The sequence below is a fragment of the Talpa occidentalis genome, unplaced genomic scaffold, assembly GCF_014898055.3.
Source record: "Talpa occidentalis isolate TD23 unplaced genomic scaffold, MPIMG_talOcc4v2.1 talOcc4.10, whole genome shotgun sequence".
NCBI classification, from domain to species: domain Eukaryota; kingdom Metazoa; phylum Chordata; class Mammalia; order Eulipotyphla; family Talpidae; genus Talpa; species Talpa occidentalis.
In genome coordinates this window covers 9461463-9486179 of record NW_023600993.1, presented here as the reverse complement: position 1 = coordinate 9486179, position 24717 = coordinate 9461463, and the positions used below count along the sequence as shown (strand labels likewise).

The 24717-nt window shown below is 42.0% G+C and overlaps 2 protein-coding genes across 7 annotated transcripts in view; one reads left to right on the top strand and one right to left on the bottom strand.

The window, feature by feature from the left end:
• MGLL (monoglyceride lipase) overlaps nucleotides 1-20362 on the bottom strand; it is a 164639-nt gene extending 144277 nt beyond the window's left edge. Inside the window, exon 1 of the mRNA XM_037524209.2 lies at nucleotides 20328-20362. The gene's annotated coding sequence lies outside the window, so the exon portion shown is untranslated. The remainder of the gene's footprint in view (nucleotides 1-20327) is intronic.
• Nucleotides 20363-20683: 321 nt separating this feature from the next.
• The window catches only part of KBTBD12 (kelch repeat and BTB domain containing 12), a 40081-nt gene continuing 36047 nt past the window's right edge, over nucleotides 20684-24717 (top strand). For 2 of the 6 annotated variants that reach the window (XR_008554415.1, XM_037524139.2), the window contains exon 1: nucleotides 20902-23119. The gene's annotated coding sequence lies outside the window, so the exon portion shown is untranslated. Of the gene's footprint in view, nucleotides 20723-20901; nucleotides 23120-24717 lie in introns of those variants that run through there. The other 4 variants (XM_037524146.2, XM_054701812.1, XM_037524130.2 and 1 more) reach the window with 4 other exon arrangements.

Below are 24717 nucleotides of genomic sequence, written 5' to 3'. Positions count from 1 at the left end.
GAAAGGGGAAGCTGCTGAGCCCCTATCCCTGCAAGAGGAACTTGGACACTGCATTGGAATCTGTGCATAACTCAGTGCTGAGGACCACTGTCTAGTTTAGGATGCACTCAGCATGATTTGTTATTATACATTAACACTCTAGTCCATGCCCCAAATAATTTATCTCTTCTAAGAGAGGAGATATCTTTTTAAAGAATGGGCTTGTTCATGGTTTGTTTGAGCTGGAGTCAGAGGGTTCAGCAACTCCTTCATTTTTCACAGAGTACAGAAGGGTTGTCCAGCTTATAAAAGCAAACACAGGATGAAAAGTTGTAATTCCCAGTCCAGCAAACTGCCCACTGACCCATGCAAATTTAACACTGTTACCTCAAGCATGTCCTCCTTGGTTCTTCATGCTCCAACATTCATAGTTGTGGAGTCAGATGTCCAAGCTACATTATAGCGAAAAGTAAGGGAATGAATACATGACTAGTGCAAATTTACTTACAGAAATGTTTTGGGGGTTGCAATGACAGTCAATTCTGAGTGAATGTCAGGGCTTCTGGTGGAAACACTGGGCAAAAATACAAAGTGCTTGCTCTTTTCTGTTGGTCATGAGTAAAGAGTCACATGGCACAGAAGCAGCTAAATGAGACCAGCCTTCATTTGAAGGCAGCCCCATCTTTAGCAGAGCAGAAAGAGGGAAAGAAAGCAGGTTGTGGTGAAGTCATCAGCTCCCAAATCAAGCCTCACACAAAATAAGCCCTGCTTCTGGACTTTTCAGTTACTAAGCCAAAACACCCCTTTCTTGTTGGTGTTGGAGCTCACCCGGAGAGCTTGCAGCAGGGAGACTCTAACTGGCACAGCTCATACAGGAAAGGTTTGAACAGATGCACAATAAAGTGTTACTAAGTGCATGGTGATCCTCTGGGTATGAAAATGGTGGGCAGTCATAGGGCTTTCACTTTCTACCTTTCAGTTTTCTGCAGCTTGAATTTTTATTTATGTAATAATGAGTAAATACATAAATGTTCCTGAATGAATAGAAGAAATGTTTCCACTGAAAATTCATGTTTGAGTGTGTCAAGTGCCCTATGATCACCATGACAACGGTAAGAATGCCTAGAGGAGGTGGGCTCCTTTCTGATAACTGCTTGGATCCCTCCTGTTCCTTTTTGTAATGTGTTTAGGGCAGGATGATCATAAAGACAAGGTATTGTCGAAGGAAAATACCTTGCATAATTCATAATTTAATATCATCAATAACTCATATTTGTGGACAAGTTACAGAAACACGGGATGAAGGACAATTCCTTGTATGATCTGAAACTGGTTGAATTCAGAGAAGGTTTAAATGGACTAATTCCAAATTACAGAGGGGCACTCCTGATAATATCTCATTACAATAGTGAAACATGGAGAAGATCATTGATAGCATGATAATAGAATTACATGACACTGAACTATGAAAAGTAATATTTTACCATATGCAATCTAGGGAAGACTTTGAGGAGGTAGTAGGCTAGTCAAATAGAAGCAGAATTCAATTGGAATAAAGATTCCAAATTTACATTAAAAAAGTGACTGAAAAAAGTGACTGTGATTGTGGGAGACTGTTTCACAAATTTTTACTTCTCACTTGAATATGAGATAACTGTGGAATGGAGCTGCCCCCAAATTAGTATGTGTGGATTCCCGGCTCAGGACTATCCACCCAGGCATCCACCCAGGCATCCACCCAGGCATGCATCCATCCATCCTCTCTCCCTCCCTCCTTCCTGTCTTCCATCTAAAACAAACGCTTTCCTTTAAATGCTTTCTCAATCTCCAGCTAAGGTTAAAAATACACATAAAAAGGTATGCTTCAGGTAGGCAGTCATGAAGGTACCAGGAAAATTCTGGGCACCTTCTGTAGCTAGCCAAGATTGGGACTGAAGGGTTATCATAAAGAATCTAAACAATGGAAATAAACATATAAATAGTTACAACATTAACAACCCAATACTGGGCAAACTATAGGTGTTTTTAAATATATTTTAGGTACACATATATTCCAAATCTTTAAGCATTATCACGATTTCTATTCACAGATCACACTTAGATTCTCCCATTTCGCAGTGTTGACCCATGATCTTATCCAGTCACCATGTTTACTGTTTTTGAAAATTTGTTTAACTTGAAAACCGCTGCTGCATTTCTCCACAGCATTTTATCTTCACATCTGGCTTTGGGGACCATCAGCTTTCCGAGTCCACTCACGCCTGCTAATGTTTTCACAAGCTTTATTTTGGAAATTTGGTGCACTCTGGCTTTGAAACATGTGTATAAAAGATTTTTAACATTAGAAGCCCTGCATGCATTGTTATTTTTAAATAAATAAATGCAAGTGTTAAATTTTTGCGCTTCTTGAATTTTGTTTTCCACAGCTGACTGGGCACAATCCCAGTCAGGAAACGAGGTCAAGTCAACAAAACAGCTGCAGTAGTGAACAAGGGCCCAGCGGCCATGAGAGCGAATCAATAAGAAAGTCTGCTACTGTATTAATGTGATGTTGTGAAAGAAGAAACCAACTCAAAGATACAAAATGCTAAGATATCAGACTTCCATACAAGGTTTCTTAAAGGCTCATAAAATTATAAATCTCTTGGCAACATTTCATAGATATATTAATACATATGAAGTGAATCATATGAAATATGACATTTGTTTTCCTAAACTATGCTTGGTTCTCTAATGAATATTCAGGTAGTGCTACTGGAAGAAATTTACCACCTTCCTGGAAAGCAGTACCTGCTCTATTCTCAACTCTACTTCCATCATGTTGTGTGACTGACCACAGGTAAGGCAATTAAATAATCCGAGTGTCTTGATTCCTTTGTTTGAAGTCAAACGATTCCACAGAATTTCATTATTTATCCTCCTTTCTCTCCCACCAGAAGTTTCTTGCTCTCCGGAAACATCATATATTGGTTGAGATATTTACATTCTTTTGCTTAATTGCTAAGGATTGTACTGAAAGAATGGTGGTAGGATTTTTTTTTTTTTTCTTTTTATGTCAAGGCTAATGTTCAGAGCATAGAAAACAGGCAGCAAATATTTGACTCAATGTCCTGGCTCATTGTCAGCTTAACCTTTTGAATTTTGCTTTAAGTCAAAGATTCTAGGGTTAGTTATATGATACATTAATTTGTAAATAACCACATTTCATTCTTGGATGTTCTTATGTGACTCCTCAGATGGCCCACTCTGATGATAGTTGCTCTCCATAAGGAACATACATATTTATGCGAAAGAATTAATTAGCATTTTCCTTAAAATCATCAAAACTAAAATCACCAAAACTGAAATAATCAAGAACCAATGCGCCAAAATCAAGAGATTCAAAATTCTTTTCACTTAAACATCTGTGTTCCCTGTAGTTCTTCTCATTTTTATGCACTTCTAAACACATCATTTGCAAGTTTTGAGATACACAGTCACACAAGTGTAGGATCTACTTTTTCTCATATGTTGTACACTTTCACATAGAATTATATAATCTTCATTTATGATGGCAGCAACATATTTAACAAAGTTGATATAATAATTTTTATCAACCTTATCTGTGTTAAACTAGCATAAATGAATTAAGATCTATTAGGGTGCTTTTATCTTTTTCTCCTTATACCTTTTTTTTTTTAAATAATAAATTTTATTTTTATATTCCCCATACAATTGCAGCCCCCCATTCTGACCCCAATCCCTCCCCTCCCGCCCCCGCCCCCCTAAAAGTGTCTCTGGTTCATAGTTTTTTGTTGATTTTGATTTTCACTTTCTTATAGTTATTCATTTTCCTGGTCCCTTATTTAAGTTTTCTAGATTCCTGCTATGAGTGAGACCATCCGGTATTTTTCTTTTTCTTTTTGGCTTATTTCGCTGAGCATGATCCCTTCCAGCGCCATCCATGTTGCTGCAAATTGCATGTGTTTATCTTTTTTGAATGCTGAGTAATATTCCATGGTATATATGTACCACATCTTCTTGATCCAGTCATCAATTTTTGGGCATTTGGGTTGTTTCCAAAGCTTAGCTATTGTAAACAGTGCTGCTATAAACATAGGGGTGCAGGTGTTCTTTGGAATTGATGTTTCTGTGTCCTTTGGGTAAATATCTAGGAGTGGAATTGCTGGATCATATGGAAGCTCTATGTTTAGTAGGTCCAGAAATCTCCACCCAGCTCTCCACAGTGGTTGGACCAGTCTGCACTCCCACCAACAGTGCAGAAGAGTTCCTTTTTCTCCACACCCTCACCAACATTTGTTGTTGCTAGTTTTTTTAATATGTGCCATTCTCACTGGTGTAAGATGGTATCTCATGGTAGTTTTGATTTGCATTTCCCTGATGACAAGTGATGTTGAACATTTTTTCATATGCCTGTTGGCCATTTGCATTTCCTCTTCAGAGAAGTTTCTTTTTAGCTCTTCTGCCCATTTTTGGACTGGATTATTTTCTTTGTTGTTGCTGAGTCTCATCAGCTCTTTGCAGATTTTTGTGATCAGTCCTTTATCATTAGTGTTGTGTGCAAAAATGTTCTCCCAGTTGGTGGGGTTTCTCTTTGTTTTTGTTATTGTCTCTTTTGCTGTGCAGAAGCTCTTTAATTTGATGTAGTCCCAGCTGTTTATCTTTGCCTTCACTATCACTGCTTTGGGTGATGTGTCTGTAAAGATGTCTTTGATGTGCAAATCACGTAGTGTTTCGCCTATATTTCCTTCTATATATTTTATGGTTTCAGGTCTTATGTCTAGTTCTTTAATCCATTTTGAGTTGATTTTTGTGTATGGTGTGAGGTAGTGGTCAAGCTTCATTCTTTTGCATGTAGCTACCCAGTTTTCCCAGCACCATTTATTGAACAAACTTTCTTTGCTCCAATGCATAGTCTTTGCTCCTTTGTCAAAGATTAGTTGACCATAAATCTGTGGGTTTATTTCTGGATTTTCTATTCGATTCCATTGGTCTGTATGTCTGTTCTTGTTCCAATACCATGTAGTTTTGATGATTATGGCTTTGTAGTATAGTTTGAAGTCTGGGAGTGTGATGCCTCCATTGCTTAATGAAAGATGCTATTATTTGATGTGTAGGTATTTATAACCACTATATTTTCGTGGTGTATCCATTAGCATTACAAGATGCCAACCTTTGTCTTGTTTAATACTTTTTAGCACTGGGTACAGTCAGAAGCACGGGAGGGTGAGAGAATTCACCAGAGCCAGAGTGGGGAACAGAACAGGCAGACTGACAAAGTACACTGCTGAGGGGAGCAGCGGGCGGCTGGAGAGGTCTGCGCGCCATGTGGGACCCTCACCCTGTGGTCGAGGATTGAACCGGTGCTGCAGAGGCTATGGGCAGCTTTGCAACCCAGCACTCAACTGCTGCGCCACTGGGGAGGCCCTATATTTAGTTTTTCTATCTTATTTTATGATTTAATTGTTTATTTTCCTCTAATAGAATCATATTTACATTTATTAGTATTACAACTGTGTGGTCAAAGTTCTGTCATATTTCACACATATTTTCTGTTTTTATATACTGCATCATAACAATTCCTGATAACTTTTTTCACATATTTCATATTGGGATGTATCTTATAGTTGATGGTGCTTCAAGTCTTATGTTTCTTTACATGGTGATGACTAAAATAATAATCTTACAACTGGTACAATGTTAAGATTCAATAAAATTTGACATATATTTTAATTTTGTGGCATTTTCTTTACTTTTTATTGTAGTTCATCTATTATGGAAGATTTTCATTCTGTTCTAATGTATATCTGTGTATTTATATGTTTATATTAAACTGTAACCTCCTCTTTCCTTTACCTAGTAAGTGGATAGAATTAGCTTTTGTATCTTCCTTCCTCACCTCTTCCCATTTTTTAATCTTTCACTACCCAATTTTAGTCATAATTCTGTCTATTAATATTTATCTTCATTCTTAAATAGTCTCAAATTTGAACCGTATGTTTTACCAGCACTAAAAACAAAGAAATCCACAAGTTTACTCTGTCTTTTTTATACATGGTAGAGCATACAACATTTACATTATGTATAATTTTTAGCTTTTCCTGTTTAACAAAGCATCCCAAATGCAGTGGCTTAAAACAGTGAAAAGTCACTATTAGTCACAGTCCTGCAGGCTGGCTGAGCCACTCCTCTGGGTCATTTTGGCGACACTGCCTGGTAATAGGGTCAGCGATATGTTGTTTCTGAGAGATCTAACCCTTGGGTCTGGCAGCTGGCTGTGTGAACTGAGACCACAGTCATTGCTTCTAATCCCCTATCGGGCTAGTCTGGGCTTGTTCAGATGGAGGTGGAAGGACTTCCAGTAGCAAGGAAGGGCAGGCCCCAATGCACAACAAGCATCTTTCAAGTCTCTGCTTGCATTACATCAGCTATTGTTCCACTGACCAAACAAGACACAAGGTCAAGGCAAAGTCAGTGTGGAAGAAAGGCCACCTTGCACAGAGTCTACCCCTCATGCTATTCCATTAATCATGTCTTCTTTGCTCTTGCCTTATGTCTCCTGTCAAATGTAGTCAACATTCATTCTTTTCCTGAATCTTCTGTTGTTTCTTGGTTGGCTGGAGCTCTTCCTCCAACGGCTACCTCAAAGTGATTCATAATGGTGGGGAGGAGCAAGGGCATCACCACCTCCTAAACTGCACAAATCCACTACATTTGGTTACCACAGCCAAGGGCCTGAATCTGAAAAGGAGGAGAATGTGATTACAATATACAGGCTAGAAGATCAGGATGCCCATGCAGGCAAACATCCATCCCTGGCATGCTATGTTTTACTCAAAGACAGTTGCCAGCCCTCAGGTCTCACTGGATGCAGATAGAACTTTCTCAGATCCAAGACCCAGATCTGAGGTCTCAGAAGCCCTAAGAGGGATTTACATTCCTGAGGAGAAGCCATCATCACTGCACCACGGTTCCTGGAGAGGGATCCGCACACAAGGTGGCAGAGTGGATTTTTATTCCAACTATTCACTTACTCTCCAGTTACAGGAGTAGACATCCACCCCCTTGCTGTGTAACTTCCACCCAGGAGGAGCAAGCTATGCTTTCTTGTCTTTTTGTTAGCATGTGACAGAGGGGCAGCCAGGGACCCCAAACTATTAAGAGTTGAATGCTCTAAAGGAATTCTGCCACCTGCTGCATAAAGACAAAGAAAATAGATTCTTAGTGTGAGAGATTTTTAACAGAATTGCTGTGGATAAGAGAGAAGAGGAGAAAGGATTTCTGGATAATAGTTTCCTAATCAAATCCTCAAAATGACCCATCCCTTCATGGGCAAATAAATGCCCAGTCAAACAGGGTCAGCCCAAAGCAGGGCCAGCTGGGCTCAAATGCTTGCCACCATCTAAGGTACCTTACGGCAGGAAACCACAGAAAGGGGTCAAAAGTGGCTAGCCAAGCCTGGGACAGAAAGGGAGATACAAAAATACGAATCAAGATAACAGCTGCCATTGTCAACCTCCCACTGTCTCTCACCCACATCTCTTTCAAGTGTCCCTACATGTCTCGCCCCCACATCTCCTCCATCCAGGCAGTACCAGCATACAAGTCAAAGCCAGAGAAGAGAGAACCCCCAAGTCCATCTGCCTTCCATATTATATAGCTTCACCCAGCTACTCTGCTCTACCACTATTCCAGCAGTCATGCCAATCAGAAGTCTGGTTCACAGCACACTGGGACTTGCAACCCCTGGCAGCTGCACACGAGTGGGGGTAGAGAAAGTGGGACCTCCCCCTTCATGGAGGTGTACTGTAACTTTAAAATGCTTTGACAGGTGTATGAAATGCAGGTGTATGAAATGCAAGCACAAGTTTGAACACACTGTATGCTGGACTTGCCATCTGTACATCTGCCATTTCCACATCTAAGGAAGATGAGAGGCCTGTGGGCAGAAATGCCCCAACTGACTCACGGACCTGAAGTAAAAGGCAGAGCTGTTCCAGCCACTGCTACCTGAAGCAGAGCTGCTCAGCGGAGCCCAAATAAGATCAACCCAAGCCAACCTGCAATAATAAATGAATATTGTGTTAAGCAACTGAGTTTGAGTTGGTTTGTTACTCAGAAGTGTTGTTGTCATCGGGGAAACACACATGTCAGAATTAAGTGTTGATGGTAAGTGAGTGCTGGTGTCCATGGCAAAGCCCTCTAAGGGCCCCCATGAACAGATGACCTACTTTCTGGCCTGAGCCACCATTCCGCTCTGGCTCAGGATATAGCCTCTCTGCCCACAGCCAACCAAAGCTGATCACACAATCCTGCCCACAGATTGGCCAGGGGCCCATGAAGGCTATCGGCCTCTTAGAGTGTTCAAATTCCTTATCCTTTACAACTCCCAGACACTAAAATATCTCTAGCATATTCACCTTTTGCACAGTGCTGAAGACACAAAAGTCCTTTAATACCTAGTATTTGAATAAATTAATCAAAGAAGGCATTAGAAGGTCATTTTCTGAAACTGTTGTGTGAGTTTAAAGGTCCACCATTTATTGTCCCTGATGCATTTAAATATACCACTAATATAATGAATAAATAAGCAAAATTCAATTTTAGTAGAATTTGATTTTGATAGCATCTCATTTACAATCTAGTTCTAGGGTTCCAACATTGGCACACATTCTAACTGGCTGCTGGGACCCTGTGACAAAAGAGGAGGTAAAATTCCATTAAATCTACTTTAGCTCTTCCAAAATTGATGTTAACGGAAACCTGTTTGGCCTAAAAAAAACTTGTCCCTTGCACTGATATACTTGTTTAATCACTGAGCAAAATTAAAACTGGGTTCTTTACTGTTGTACTTCTCAGAACTTTTAATATGCTAATGCACATTGTAAAGCTCTGAGAGGGGGAATTAGTATGCAGCATTTCCTAAGCCAACTTGGCCCTGGAGCCCTGAGAACTTTTTGTACTTAGGGCATTTGTATGATTAATATCAGCCCGTAGAACACTGTTTGAGAAATTCTGCTCTCTTCCAAAGACCTACAAAGTAATGAATCATCCTGTCAGTGACATAGTTATATTTAAACCCCACCATCCTGTCCCTAAATCAACTACCTCCATGGCTGGTGACCTTCTTATGGTTACAGAACACTTGAAGGGATTGAAAGGATCAAGGGGGGGGGGGACCACGAAACAGGTCAGAAATAATTGCAAGGAAAACACTTCTTCATTTGAATGAAGGCCCTCAGGTCTATGAAAGAGTGCCGGTTATCTCCCTTTCACCCTACAACACTGAGTCTTTGACTAGAACTTGTGATTAGATCACACTAATAAGGCAAAGCTTTGAAGCATTCTCAGCAACATTTTTTTTTTTGGCACCTGCCAAAAGGGTGTTCAGTACACCCTTAACTCTTATTGGTAATAAGCTGTATCTCGCCTCTCACAACTTCATCATTGCCACGGAGGCATGGCGGCATATGACTCACTTAGAGTAAAACAAATTCACACAGGTTCAAAATTAAACAGCACACCTGTCCTCAGAAATCATCGTATTACAGGGAGTTCCCCTCAAATCAGAGGGGAACCGATGAGCCAATCATGGCAAATTATATAGCACCAAAAATACATAAACACCAGTGATTAAAAGATATCCAAATACATCACTGTTTTTCTCAATTGTACTATGCTTAATTTAGAGTTATTTCAAAACAAGTAAAAACAAAAATCAAAGCAATAATGAAAAATGCTTCTAGCCCACTTAGTCCTCCAGAAGCCATTGGAATAGCATGGGGGAACCTTGTGCCACATGAGTTGGGTTCTAAAGTCTGTACTTAAGAAACATTTGTGATAGTCCAAATTGCCCTTAAAACTTTTATATGCTTTCTCTACGGTGTATGGCAAGTGACTTGAGTCTGCAGTAATGCCCCTCGTTGAGAGCCACCTGGACTGAGACTAGGACCATTTTTCACGAAGAGAAAAATAATGCTACCGAGGGACATATCAGCCTCCAACACATGGAAAATAAGTTTGGATACTCAGTATTGGTCAAAATACTCAACGTTATAAAATCGCTTCCCCAGACCTATAGTGTATTGGATATTTCACAATTCTAAATAAAATTACAACATGATGAATTTTTTTTGAAACTTGAGAAATTGATTCTAAAGTTGAAGTAGAAAAATCAATGTGTAAGAACAGTCAGGAAAAGAAACTTTTCCTAGCTTGAGTTAAAGAATATTTAAAGTTAAAGGAAATATAGTAGGATATTATGGAAACAGGTTAAACAGAGATCTCCATAAAAGGCACAGTGCAGAAATAAACAGAAGGAAATTTGGGACAGGAGTAAGCTAAAATTTGACATCAAAACATTCCAGATAGAGTGTTCAATAAATGGGGTTAGAACCATGCTTACATAAAACTGTCTATAAACAGTTTCTAAAACAGAATAAAAAATAAATGGTCAAGAATTTCTGTGAAGACTGTCATGAAGGCACACTTGCTGTGGCTAAGCTCTCCCATCACAGCAGAGGCACTGACACAGGCACAGTCAGAAACACGAACTTCAGAGAGAGACCAAGCCATCCAGAGAGTGACCTGACGGTCCATGGGAGTTTGGCTTATGGTGAAGTCAGCACTTAAGTTAGTAAGAAAACGATAGATTGTTAATAAATGGTGGTGGTGGTGGGAAAATGGCGCCATTTAGGATAAAGATGAGTACTCTCCATCATATTTGATTCCTGAGGGATTAATATTTTAATGTTTAAATGCAAAAAATAAACATGAGAGTACTAGAGAACCAAATAGAATGTCTCCATAATTTTTATGTGTGTGTGTTAGGGGAGTGGTCTTCTAAGAAGAGATTGACATACTTCATTATTTAACAAATTAAAACTAAATTCTATATTAAAAGTACTATAAGGGCCTCCCCTGGTGGCGCAGCAGTTGAGCTCTGGCTGCGAAGCTGCCCGCAGCCTCTGCAGTGCCAGTGCTATCCCTGGCCTTCGGCGAGGGTCCCACATGGCACGCAGACCTCTCCTGCCGCCCGCTGCTCCCCTCAGCAGTGTGTTTCATCGGTCTGCCTGTTCTGTTCCCCACACTAGCTCTGGTGAATTCTCTCACCTTCCCGTGCTTCTGACTATACCCAGTGCTTGTGTGAATAAATAAATAAATCTTTAAAAAAAATTCTATATTAAAAATACTAGGAACAAAATTCAAATGTAAATATCACCCAATATAGTATTTAAGTCTGCCTAGAAAGAATAAGCAAATCATTAACCATGGTTATCTCTGGGAGATCTTGATTTTTTCCTCATAATACTTTGTATTTCCTTAATTTTTGCCACTGAATATAAACTTTCATAATAAAAAAATCTTTCAAAAATTGAGATTAAAAAATTAGATTAAAATAAAATAATTCATGTGTTTGATATAGCAGATGGGAGCAGGGTTTTCTATGCTCAGAGGTCAGAGGAGAGAAAGCCCCTTCCAAGGGGCCAGACTTACATGTCCAATGGGCATCCCTGAAATCCTTACCTGGGTGTCTCATAAACATACAAAACTGACCATAAGGCAACTTCTTTGCGCTTTCACACACAGAGGATGTGAGCGATCTAAACTTCAATTACCAAAACATGAAGTCAAAATACATCGCCCCCTACACACACACATACATGAACCCTGATGGATGACCGGACATTCACAAAAATAATTGGGACTTTGAGTTTTATTCACTTCTTCAAACTCTTCTGTATCACTTTAATTTTTTACAATAGACACATTTTTCAGTACAGCTGCTTTTCCAAAATGAATGACATAAATTAAATGTAGGATCGGAAACTTCCTAATGAAAGACATATAACCCAGGGGAGGCTCTGGATCTGGAATGGGCCTTCAGAGTTACCCCAAACTGAGACCTTTGTACCCACTCAACAACCAGCCTCTAAGGGAGGGGTGAACCTTGGGCAAAGCAGCTCCTTTGTGCTCAGAACAATACCAGAAGCCTGAGCTATGGGCCTTCCCTTAGCTGGTGGAAAAAAAGAGCTAGCACAATGAATGCACCTTCATGGTGTGCCATGGTATTCACCACACCAAGGAGAGATACAAAGGCATGACCTGGAGCCAAAGAAGGAAAGAAAGGAAAATAAGGAATATTATTTTACACATACTCTGTGGCACCTGCCAAAAGGGTATTTGTCACTGTATGTGTTCTCTTACTCCATTCGACAGTCTTGCAAGCTGAGTGCTTAATTTCTACATTTTTATATGTATGGAAATTAAAATTCAAGATATTAGGAAAACTGTCCAAGATGAGGCAATAGGTAAATAATAGACCCAGGATTCAAACCCAGACAGAGATACTTTATTGCAAAACCTCTTTCTACCCCCAGCATTAAGTCACAAAAGTTTGAGAACTTGCTTGCACTGACTAGGGTGAAAATTGCTAAAGGCTTCAAAAAAGACTTTTTAAACCATGCTAGCAATAAGAATGAAATGAAAATCTTCATTCATAAGGTAAAGGTAGGGCAAATATTAATAATAGAAGAACCACTGCACGCAGCTACTATTTTTCTTCAAATCTTCCTCAGGAAAGAGAATGGTCTTAAAACTAAGCCCATTTGGGGACTGTCTAAAAAAACCCATGAGTCGAAGCAGGAAAAAATATTAGATAAACCCAAACTGAATGACTTTACAAAATAGCAGCCCTGAACTTCTCAAAAATGTCAAGGTCATAGAAGGCAACAAAAAACTACGGAAATGTTTCAGATTAAAGGAGACTGAAGAGACACAAGAATAAAATGCAATGCATGATCTTGGGTTGGGAGAAATTGTACAAAGGATAATATTAGGACTTAGGCAATTTTTAAATCTAGATTTTAGGTATGATAATCGTTTTGTTACTGCTGCTAAATTTCTTGATTTTGATACTTATACCATGGACATATAAAGTAATATTATTGTTCTTAGGATTACATGTATTTTGGGGTGAAGGGTCACCGTATCTGGAGCTTACTCTCAAATATTGAGAAAAAAATCAAATTCTATATAAAAAAGTTATGTGTATATACAACAGGTGTGTATATATATATATATCTATATAAAGATATTCTGGAGCCTGGACGTCCAAATTCAAGGTATGGCAGGGTTGATTCCATGTGAGGCCAAGAGGGAAGGACCTTGTCCAGGTAGAGGGTCATCTTCATGTTAACATGGTCTTCGCCCTGTCCGCATGTTTGTATCCAAAGTCCTCCTTATAAGCACATCAGTCCTAATGACCTCATTTTCACTTGATCATCTCTGTACCGACCCTATCTCCAATATAAGTGGTTTAGGATTCTAGCACACAGTTCAGCCATTATAATAATGGTGGGGGGAGAGCCACAAAGCCTTCAGTCGAGTGCCACAAAGCCTTCTTCTGCTAGACTCAATCAAGAAAAGAGAATAGAAGACCCACTTATCACATTTGGGGAGTATCTAAAGATGCAAAGGGGAAATAATTGGTAGGATGATGAGGCAGCTGGTTAAAGAGATATGGAATTAGAGGGTGGGGCGCTCCATGGCCAGTTCCCCCCATGCTAACTGTGCCACCCTGTCATTTACCATTTGCCTTCCTGAGGCTCAGTATGCTCTAGGGTGGTGTGAGGATTAAATGAGAAAAGGAGCAAAAGGCATTATGCAAACTGCAAGCCCCACACAACCCACTAATCACAGGCATCACCGCCTGCTGCGAGACTTAATCAGAGCTCCAGCAGCGTGAGCTCAGAGCTGTTGGGATGGAGACAGCATCGACATTCCGTGAGGGAAATCAGTCTGCTATTTCTCTTACAGCTGTCTTTATCAGGTCTGGAAGACAGATATTTACTACTTTACAAATCTAATTGTGTGCTAATTTATAAAACATATTCAGATTTTCATCCATTTCCTATTCTTTGTAAGTACTAAGACATTCAGTCCTAAGATTCTCCAGTTTCATTCTACATACCTTCTTCCTAGACTTCCAACTGTAACTCGCCCATTTTACCAACCCCAGAGGCCATCATAACCCCCTTTATTTCTTCTTACAGGAAAGGCCCATTTCTCTGCAACCAGTAAAGACTGCTGGCTTTTCTGCCTCCACTTTGTTTTTGTTCCTATCTACCTCTCCAACTTGCTTTCACAATTTTCCCTCCTCTTGCCACTGCAACAGCCCATGAATTTTGTCACTGACACTTTAACTAAATCCTGAGGTCCTGTCTCGGTCTTAACTTCTTCACATCAACCAACCCTCTTTCCCCACCATTTCCTCCTCATTAGGTATCTGTGGTCTTGTTGGCTGTTTCCACTACTTTTATGTCATGGATTCTTTTGTTCTCTCTTCATAGACTTCTCTTTGTCCATGCCTTCAATTATTGTCATTGGTCTACTTCACTCTCTGACATAGTTTCACCTCCAATCTCATGGCTTCCACCAGCCCATACATGTAGTGACACAGGGACCCAGGCAAGTGGCAGTTCATCAAATCCGCATCTCTCTCACTGACCCTACATGGTTGTCCAGATCCTTATTTTCAAGTCACTACAGGATTTCTTCACTTAGAATACCAGAGCGTAGAGTAGAAGTAATCATAGAGATAGTCCGCTGGGATGTTCCTGACGGTCCCTCATTTCAGGTGACCTCCTCAGACTGACCATATCTGATGGCCTTAGTCCACTGGAATGTTCCTGACGTTCTCTCATTTCAGGTGACCTCCTCAGACTGACCATATCTGATGGCCTTAGTCCACTGGAATGTTCCTGACGTTCTCTCATTTCAGGCGACCTCCTCAGACTGACCCTATCTGATGGCCTTAAACAGAGTATCATCCTTCCCTAGCACTTGCCCTCCCCATAACCTGTTCTATTTTTCTTTTTTTTTTTTAAATAGAGGCATGTTTTATTTATTTTATTATTTGTTTGTTTGTTTTGTTTATACATGCACTGGGTACAGTCAGAAGCGTGGGAGGGTGAGAGAATTCACCAGAGCCAGAGCGGGGAGCAGAGCAGGCAGAAGGACCGAAGTACACTGCTGAGGGGAGCAGCGGGCGGCAGGAGAGGTCTGCGCGCCATGTGGGACCCTCCTCTGGTGGCCGGGGAGCAGCCGGGGATCGAACCGGCACCGCAGAGGCCGCGGGCGGCTTCGCAACCCAGCGCTCAACTGCTGCACCACCAGGAAGGCCCCTGTTCTATTTTTCTTGACAGCACATATCACTACCTGGAAATGACTCCTAATCTCATTTGTTATATGTCTTTGCAGCTAGAAGATGAACTCCATGAGGCAAGGCTTTCCTTTTTTGCTATGTATTCTCAGCAATTAGAACTGTGCATGATCACAATTCTTTGTTGAAGGAAATAAGACCCAAAGGTTCATCTGTTCAAAGTGTCACCACACTGCCAAACACAACTTTTCCCAAGTATACTAAAACTTACAGTTCAGGAAATTCTTGGTAAACAGGAAGGAATGGGCTAGGCTACAAGGAATTTGTCTAAGTCATAATCACTTGGACAGGCCATCATATGTTATGATTATAAACCATGATTCTATATCATGGGTTTATATGCCATGTCTTCAAGTTAACCTTAAACAGGATGGAAACTCTGCAGTCGTCAATAAATTGTCAAAGAGAAAGATGGTTCCCAAGACTTCTTGAAACCCAGAACCCAGAAGAAACAACCAAAAAAAAAATGTGTGGAAGGACTCACATTGCCAGATGAACACTGCATGCCCAGCTCCTCTTCCCCATAGTAAGTCCTTTGTTTGCTTTCTCTATAAATGAGACTTCTTTACCTCTTCTCAAGAGAAGGTAATTTTTGAGCATAAGTGTTTCCTTCTCCATTCCTTGATCAACCAATAAAATTTCTGCTCTGTTATTCCAAACTCAATCTCATTTAGTTGGATCCAGAGACACAGGGCAGGAGACACTCTGCTGGGCAAAGAGAGGCACTCTCTCCACTGGGAGAGTTCAGTTCAGACTTCAGGCAGGTCTTCTGATGCCTAATTCTTCCTACTGCCTGATAATCTTAAATCACTTCAAATTCACAGTCTAAAGAAGCAGCTTTGTCCCCTTTTACCCATCCCACTTCTATCACTGATGATATCATTTTTCTTGCACACTCCTTGGTAAAAGACTGCTAACCAATGGCTGTCTTTGACTCTTCAGTCTTTCTATGCTCTAGATCTAATCTGTCTGGTGTCTTCTTTCTCTCTTTTAGATGTCGCTTTGCCCATCTTTGTTTCTTTCTACTCCAACACTTTCCCTTATCCCTTTCCATATAAAGCATCCTAGCTACCTCTAAGTATTAAATTTATAGACTATTTCTTGAAGGAGATCCAATAAACTGATATTAGTTACTCGGGATGCGAGGGACTGGGAGTTTGAGGATTCAGGGTACGCTTCTAATTGTATATGGCTTTGAAGGCTATGAATTTTTATCAGCTATAGGATTTATTGTGCAACAAAAATGTTTTAAGATATTGTTTATATCCAGATTTCTTCAGTAGGCTTAACTTTTTTTTTTTTTGAGGAGAGACTAAATTTTTCAAAGTGGCTAAACTATAGCTAAAAAGTCACTGTCAAATAAAGATGATGATTGCTCCATTAAGGATCCAGCAGTGAACAAGATGGGCATAATCCCTGCCCTCAGGAGGCTCATATTCAGGAGCAAGCGGCAGACAGGCAACAGACAAAAGATATAAGTCAAATATATACAGCTGACCCTTCATACGAGTTTGAACAGCATGGGTCCACTTATACACAGGTTTCTTCCAATAATATTACGAATGCATGGATCATATTTTTAAATAAATGTGAAATTCTTTTTCATTTTATCTTTTCATTGTGATGTCTAGTATTAGTAATAGGTATAACATCTACAGTGTTTGTATACATAAAACACTGATGTAGGAACTGACAGACAATTCATCTCTTATACAGATGCTATAAACTTATAGTATCAATACAGTATAATACTACAAATATATTTTCTCTTCTCTAAGATTTATTTTATAACATTTTCTTTTCTCTAGCTTACTTTACATAAACATACAGTAAATATATATAACATACAAAATATGTGCTAATCGATTGTGTATGCTATCAGCAAGACTTTCAGACAACAGCAGGCTATTAGTAAGGTTTTGGGGAAGACAAATTATATACAAATCTTTTGGTACACAGAGAGTCAGCACCCCTAACCCCACAATGTTCAAGGGTCAGCAACAGCACAGTGATGACAAGTTTGGTTTTTTCATCTATTCCAAGTTGCTCTTTGTTGCCTGCTGAAACTAAAGTTGAAAGAAAAATCTCTGCACATCCTGTCAGCCATAGGCCATAGGGTGACAAACCACTTCTGAGAGTGCTCATTGTTCTGCCCCAGACTTTGCATTTTGTTAGACAAGGCATTCATCTCCACAGCCCACAAACTACCGTGTACAGGAAATACAATTGTATTGGTGTCTAACAGGTTTTTGTTCAAGACCCCATGCCACTAAGATGGCCTAAACATCCTCGTTCCCCCAAACGGCATCTAATTTCAGCTGGGGGCAGAGGGGTAGGAGGTGTGTATTACCAAGGCCCTGAAGGCAGGTGAAGGGACATGCCTGGTACTCCATGCCTGGCGTCTGTCTACACTGTAGCCAGCAGAGGCCATAACCCTAATGTCCTTGGTTATGTGAGGGCTCTTGTCAGTGACTCTCTCCACCACATGGGGGCCTCCAGGGCCCACAAGCCTCCAAATGGCTCTCAGGAGTCCTTGCTATCTGCTATCCAAACGCCACTGTCATTTCGCCTCTCTGGGTTCTGGCTGCCTCCCTGCAGTCCCTCCCTGCAAGGAAGACATCATTTACCTCTCTGCCTAGATCCTACAAACCTTCCCAGACTCAGTGCAGTCACGCTGGACAGGATAAAGCTCTTTTTCCTCATTCCTTCTTCAGAGACGCCCCCTCTTCTCCTCAGTTGGGAAAGAGGATCGATTACTCTAATTTAGGCTTTCTCCCAAATGCTTTACACATTCTAATAATTCACTCCTCTCCTGAAAGGGCCCAGGCTGTGGAATGAGAAGAATACATTTCTTCCATTCCTCACTTAGCCACTGCAGACATAACTGCCCCCCACCCCTCCCTGTGCCCCAGCAGTGAGCCTGTAACCATTTAACTTTTTGAAATGGCAGGGAGGAATAAAGGACCTTAAATAAATATATGGTAAAGGAAGGAAAGAGGGATGAAACAGCTAATATTTTAAAAATATCACCCCAGACAGTAAATTACAGCAGAACTGCAGCACAACAGTAAGAATAAAGAAAGGAAAAGGAAAAGAAGGCTGACACCATTGGAGTATATCCATTCATCACTTTGTGGCAAGCTCTTTTGGGGGTTGAATGAAGTTTGAAATAATCGGGTTGATTTTCCATTTAGGAGCCTGTTCTTTCCTAATTAACAGACTGCTCAAGGCAAGTTGTAGATACAGTTCTAGGTAAGAAGCAAACTGCTGTCAGGAATGGTATTTCAGATGTGCATAGTTTCCCTTTAAAAGGTGGGGGTGATATGGGGGGGAGTGATATTTGGAGAGTGAAATGACAACTGTGTCAAGGAAAAAGCTGCCCGGAGGCAAATTAAATAAAAGGGAGTCAGACACGGGTAGATCTGCTTCAAGGGAGCAGAATGAAGGAATAAATTAAACCAAAATGGTAAAATCTGCCCAAAGGAATACAGAAAAACAACTCAACACTATAAGAAAGTGAAGCCTGGAAATGAAGCTTTGTGCAGAAAGAGAAGCGAAAAGACCACAAGACGGGAGGAGCAGTAGTAGAAAAGGGGCACAAGTCATCACCAAGAAAAGAAGTACATATTCATATATGATACTCTCAACACGGATATTCCTTACGATAAGTTTTTGGTTAAAAAATAACAGTGTATTTGGTAAAAGTCATTTGGCAAATGGGTATTTCAAGAATCAACTCAATGCCCTTAGTCAAAGCCCAGGTTTATCCTCTAAACCCCAAACCCTATCACATCACGTCCCACTTTCACCTGAAACACATGGAAGAGGTGAATTAAAATAGCCAAATAGAAAATAAAACGGGGGCTTCCTTGCCATTCCCTGGCCTGGTTTCACGGGTTGGGAGTCCCACTTTATTTCTGTTCCTTTTCTCCTCAGTAAACTTTTTCTTTCTCTCTAAAAAAAGAAAAGAAAAAAAGAGAAAGGAAAAAAACAGGACCATCAAAAAGCAAGCTAAGAAAGACTCATTACCTCACACAAACATCCTGTAAATAAGACATTCTGTAGACAAAACCAGAAGCAGGAATGAAACAGTTGTAGAAGCATCTACATGGGGCTAACAGATCAAGAGATGTTTGAGCAAAAAGGAGAGTTTTCCCCAAATCACTGTAAATATGTAAGTACAAATGCAAGTAAGGACTGAAGACCTTCTAAAACGACTTCACTAACCGACAGAAGTTATGTTTTGTTTGAAAGGTGGTACCTTTATACAGTGCAGCGTTAGTCAGCTGTGAAAAGGGGAAAAGTAATGATACCTGCTACTACACAGATGAACTCTGAGGACATTTTGCTAAGTGAAATAAGGCAGACACAAAAGGACAAATACTGCAACCAGATCCCCACGGTGCCAGAGGCCATGGTGTATGCCAACTTCGCAGCTCTCCACCTCTGGGTGCAGGCCCTGCCCTGGTGCCAGGCAGGTTTGAGCACCAGAGCCCCCAGGCTCTAGGGACATCCACTCAGGCTGCATCAACACATCATTACCACCTGGTCCCCTTGACCGTTGTCACCCGCCCCCCAAGGCCTCCCCTCTGGTCATCACCGCTCAGTTTTCTGAATCTGAAGAGTGTGGTTTGGTTTTGCCTTTTCTGCTTTGTTTCTTTCTCTTCCACAGAGCGACACCAACAGCAAGAGAAACAAAAGCAAATAAATAAACAAATAAACAACATCAAACGAAATGTCTCTGCACAGCCAAAGAAACCATGCGCCAAAGGGAAAAAAACCCCAAAGCAATGGGAGAAGATCTTCAAAACTCACACAGCCAGTGAGGGGTTCATAGCCTAAATATATAAAGAGCGCACACGCCTCAACAACAACAACAAAAAACCCAACTTTTTTTAAAATGGGCAGGCGCCCCCACAGACGTGTCTCCCAGGAAGGCCACGCGGGCCCCGGCAGGGCCGCCCGTCGTCCGCGCCACCAGGGCGGCACCCGGCCCGGCTCCACCAGAACCCCCAGGCGCGCGTGTGGAGAAAGGGGGAGCCCCCACCCAGGGGGTCGGATGGAAACGCGCGCGCCCCTGCGGAAAGCCGTACGGAACGCCTCAAAATATTAAGAATAGAAATACCACAGGCGGGGCTGCTCCCTCAGGAGGCGGTGCGGCGTCCTCGCGGCTCGGGCGGCCTCGGCACGCGGGCGGCCCCCGACGGCGCAGGCGCAGAGCGCTCGAGGGGCCGGGACCCGCGCCCCGCGCCCCGCGCCCTGGCGCCCTGGTGCCCCTGAGCCCTGGCGCCCCTGCGCCCCCGCGCCCGCGCGCCCGGCCGCCGGCTATTTATAGCGCTCGGCGGCGCCGGCCCCAGCGGGCAGCGCGGGTGCTCGGCTCCCCCCCCCCCCGCTCCCCACCCCGCGCCCTCCCCACCCCGCGCGCCCGGCCCGCGCCCTCCCGACAGCCGCCCAGCGGGTCGCGCCGCCATCGCGGGCCCTGCCGAGCGCGCGAGCCGGGCCTCAGGCCGCAGCTGCTCCGTGAGTAACAGGAACGCGGGCGGCCGGGAAGCCTGGGCCTGCGGGGGGCCGGCCCGGAGCAGGGCGGCGGGGCAGGGTTCCCTGGCGACTGGCGGGCCCCGGGGGAAGCGGGGGCGCCTCAGCTCCGGGAGCCACCGCCTCCCGGGCGGGGGTCCCCGCGTGAGCGTTCTCAGAAGGGCTGCTTGGGCGTCGCCCTGTCTCTGGGTGTCAGCTCCATTTTGGCGGGGCCTCTGGGTCTTCCTGCTGCTGGGCCCCTGCCTGGAGCCCAGAAGAGCGGCTGGCACTTTAGAAACGCTTCAGTCGACACCCAGTGTCTCCCCGGGCAACTCTCTTCACCTTAAAGTGAGGACTGTAATTGCCCCGCATGTCCCCCCAACGTGATCCTTAAGAGGAACTAATGAGCTATAATGCATATTAAAGCACTTTGGAAAGTTTAAGCATGGTGAGAATGCAAAACATTGTGACCTCCTCAAAGGAAAGAAAAAAGGAGCGGTGTCTTATTTCGCTGCATCATCCATTTGACCCTTATTAAACGCCACGGGATGGATTATTACTTTTAAGTGAAGCTGTTTTTCCCTTCTAGTGGGAGACTTCGAGTGCATTGACAGTGGGCTGAGCTTCTTAGTCATTTCCTGCCAGTGTCTCTGCAAGCAGGTGATGTTAAAAGTAAACAGGGTTTGGGGACTGTAGAGTCAGGAAGGACCACAGGGCAGGTGGTCAGAGTCCTTAGTGGTTTTGCAGGTTTTTATTGGGGTTCAGTGGGTACGTGGCAGGCAGGGGTGCTGGGGGGCTGGGAGGCTGGCAGTCCTCCCAACCCCCAGCAAATCTTCACTCTATCTGGGTTCTCTGGCGTTCTCTGCTTGTGCTTTGGGCTTCTTCTCTTTCGGCTTCTACTGGCATCCCCGTGACACTGCCCTTAAAAAAAAAGCACAGTCTTAGCACAGGTGTACCCACTTCAGGTGCCCGCCATCAGACATGCATTCAGGATCACAGGGTTCCCTCAAGCTGGGGAATCCCAGGGTAGATGTGCCATCTGAGTGGTAGCAGCTGCACATGTGGTAACCACGGACCACTGTGGCTTTATCTTTTTTTTTTCAATAGATGCTGGAATATTTCAACTTTGCATACTGGCCACTAAATTACCCCTCCCTCTTCCCTCTCCCCTCCCCCCAACACAAAGTCTGAGAGCCAAATTGTGAACTCTGACTTCAGGTGTTCTCTAAGAACGGCGACCAATTGAGAGTACATGGTGGATGGGAATTAATTTGAAGGGTAGGAGCGAGAAGCAGGTGTCACAGTTCACTCTGCTGGGGACAAAGAAATCAAATTAATGACTCTGGGTGATTGATATGGACCAAAGGATAGTAACTTGAAGCATCAAGCACAATTTCTATAGGTAGGAAAAATTCTTCAAGGTAGTGGTTTTATGTATAAAACCTAAAAGGGGGAAATAGGTTGTCATGAACTTGTAATTTAGGACTAAGTAAAGCATTCCCTTAATTGCACAAACCATATTGAGCAACTCTCTTGTGCCAGGTGTCATCACAGATACACGGATGTGTAAATACAGGAGTGGTTGAGTCCTGACTCCCTTACCCTCAGTGTGCTCATCAGTGAAAGGGGAGGGATGCATGTGCACAAATAAATTGCAGAGACAACAGTGCACAACCCTGTGTTCAAGGTACAAGCAAGAAAGGGCAGGAAGACTCAGGAAGGAAGTGACGTCTGAGCTGAACTTTGAAGAACCAATTACATTTTAAGTGGAAAGAGGAAAAGGATATCCCAGACCTTGAGAACAACATGTGTAAAGGCATTAGGATTGCTCGTAACTCAGTACCATTAAAAGATTGAAAAATATAAGGAAGGAAAGTCAAGAGATGAGGCAGGAAGATTGGCAGGTGGCAGTTGTGAAAGGCCTGGTAATGCCTGGATGAGAATAGGCCGAGGATGATTTGTTTTTATTGTGGGGCAATGATCTTATACGTGTTTGTCACCAACTTACATAAGGGTTTTGTTTTAACGTTGGAACTGGAACATTATTTTCTGATGTCACAAGCTGACCCTCTCTGGCTTGCTAGCCTGTCCATTGAAGAGTTTTAGACAGACTGGATTTCAAGATACCAGCCAAATCACTTCTCAGGCCTTCAGTTTTTTCTTTAATGAAATTTAAGTCATTGATGTCAATCAACTCTTTCATTTCATGTTTTAAACTACTTACCCTTCTGAGCATTTCTATAGGGAAAAAATAACCACTTAATCAGGACTCTAGTAACTTCTTTTCCCATCAAAGCAGAAGCAAGAATTGTTTCTGCCCTTCCTCCTCTTACAGACTAATGCCAAGGAAATTGAGAAGGAGATAGGGCTACAAGCCACAGGTTCTCCAATCATTCAGTCTAGGTAAGTAGGTTGTAAGCTATTGTATTTTCCAATTACTGCCTACGCTTTGACAGGTTAAAAGGAAAATCCATAATGTATCTGTGTCTTCTCTCCTCTTTCTCTCTCCCTCCCCCATATACAGTTGTATAATTGGTAAGACAGTTTCTCATTTTAAACATACTTTATGCAATGCTTAAGAGGAGCGAAACGGTGTAAAGATCATAAAGTATAAATTAGGTATCCTCCAGATAGCTGGTGAAGTTAAACATTAATTATGCAGGTATAACTCCATGTCACCTCCCACCTCCTGTAGACACTGTCCTAAACTTGAGGATTGCCCTGCATTTCTTTATAGCCCATTATCATTGTGTGTATTCTTTTTTTTTTTTTTTTTTTTTTTTTTTTTTTTTTTTTTTTTATTTATTTATTTGTTTGTTTGTTTTTTGTGTGTTTATACATGCACTGGGTACAGTCAGAAGCGCGGGAAGGCGAGAGAATTCACCAGAGTCAGAGCGGGGAGCAGAGCAGGCAGAAGGACCGAAGTACACTGCTGAGGGGAGCAGCGGGCGGCAGGAGAGGTCTGCGCGCCATGTGGGACCCTCCTCCGGTGGCTGGGGAGCAGCCGGGGATCGAACCCGCGCCGCCGAGGCCGCGGGCAGCTTCGCAACCCAGCGCTCAACCGCTGCGCCACCGGGGAGGCCCCATTGTGTGTATTCTTAAGGAATATATAATTTTAACTTTATACAATTTCTAGCTTACAGAAATTCCAAGTATAGTATTTAAAAAAAAAAAAAAAAACCTCTCATGTACCAGATTGCCAGTTGTTTTTTTTTTTTTACCATGTCATAATATATCATAATATATTTGGATATATACTCTTGTTTTGCATATTTAAAACATATTATCAGTGGTATGAATCTTATTTTCTACTGTCTTTCACACATTGTTTGAAATTCATCCATGATACATGTAATTCTAGTTCATTCATGTTTTTATGTTTATACACTATCCTCTTGAGTTCTGTTCTCCTGTTAATGGATATTTGGGTTATTTCCAAATTCTATTTCAAACAATCCTGCTATGAATTTAAACTTCAAAACATGGGAAATTTTCATAGACATGAAGACACAATCAGGTATCGATCTGTATTTAGAAAAAGAAACAACTTTAAATATAATGGAAAGATTATAAAATTAAACAATGCAAAAGCAAAACATTGGCAGCGTAAGTAAATTAACATTTTCATGCCATATTAAAATTTGCAGCAGTCCATTTCTCAAAACTGAATGTAATAGACATGGGTATAACTGCATGTTGGATTTGCAAAATAATTAGGCTCTCTTCTTGTGCTTTTTATTTATCTTTGCTACTCTTTTCTCTCTTATTATGGGCACTATTAATATGAATGTACCAAATCAGTCTTCCAAAAATGGGAGCAGAGAATAACTTCCCATTGATATCATTGAGAACATTTGTACAATTCTGTCTTGCTGATGAGAGGAGAATGCCCTCTGTCCTCATTACAAGAAGGAAGTTGCTGTCAGCTCTCTTTTATAGATGAGCTGTGTCTGCACCCACAGGCAGTTCACACATGTACCCACACATTGTATATGCATGGC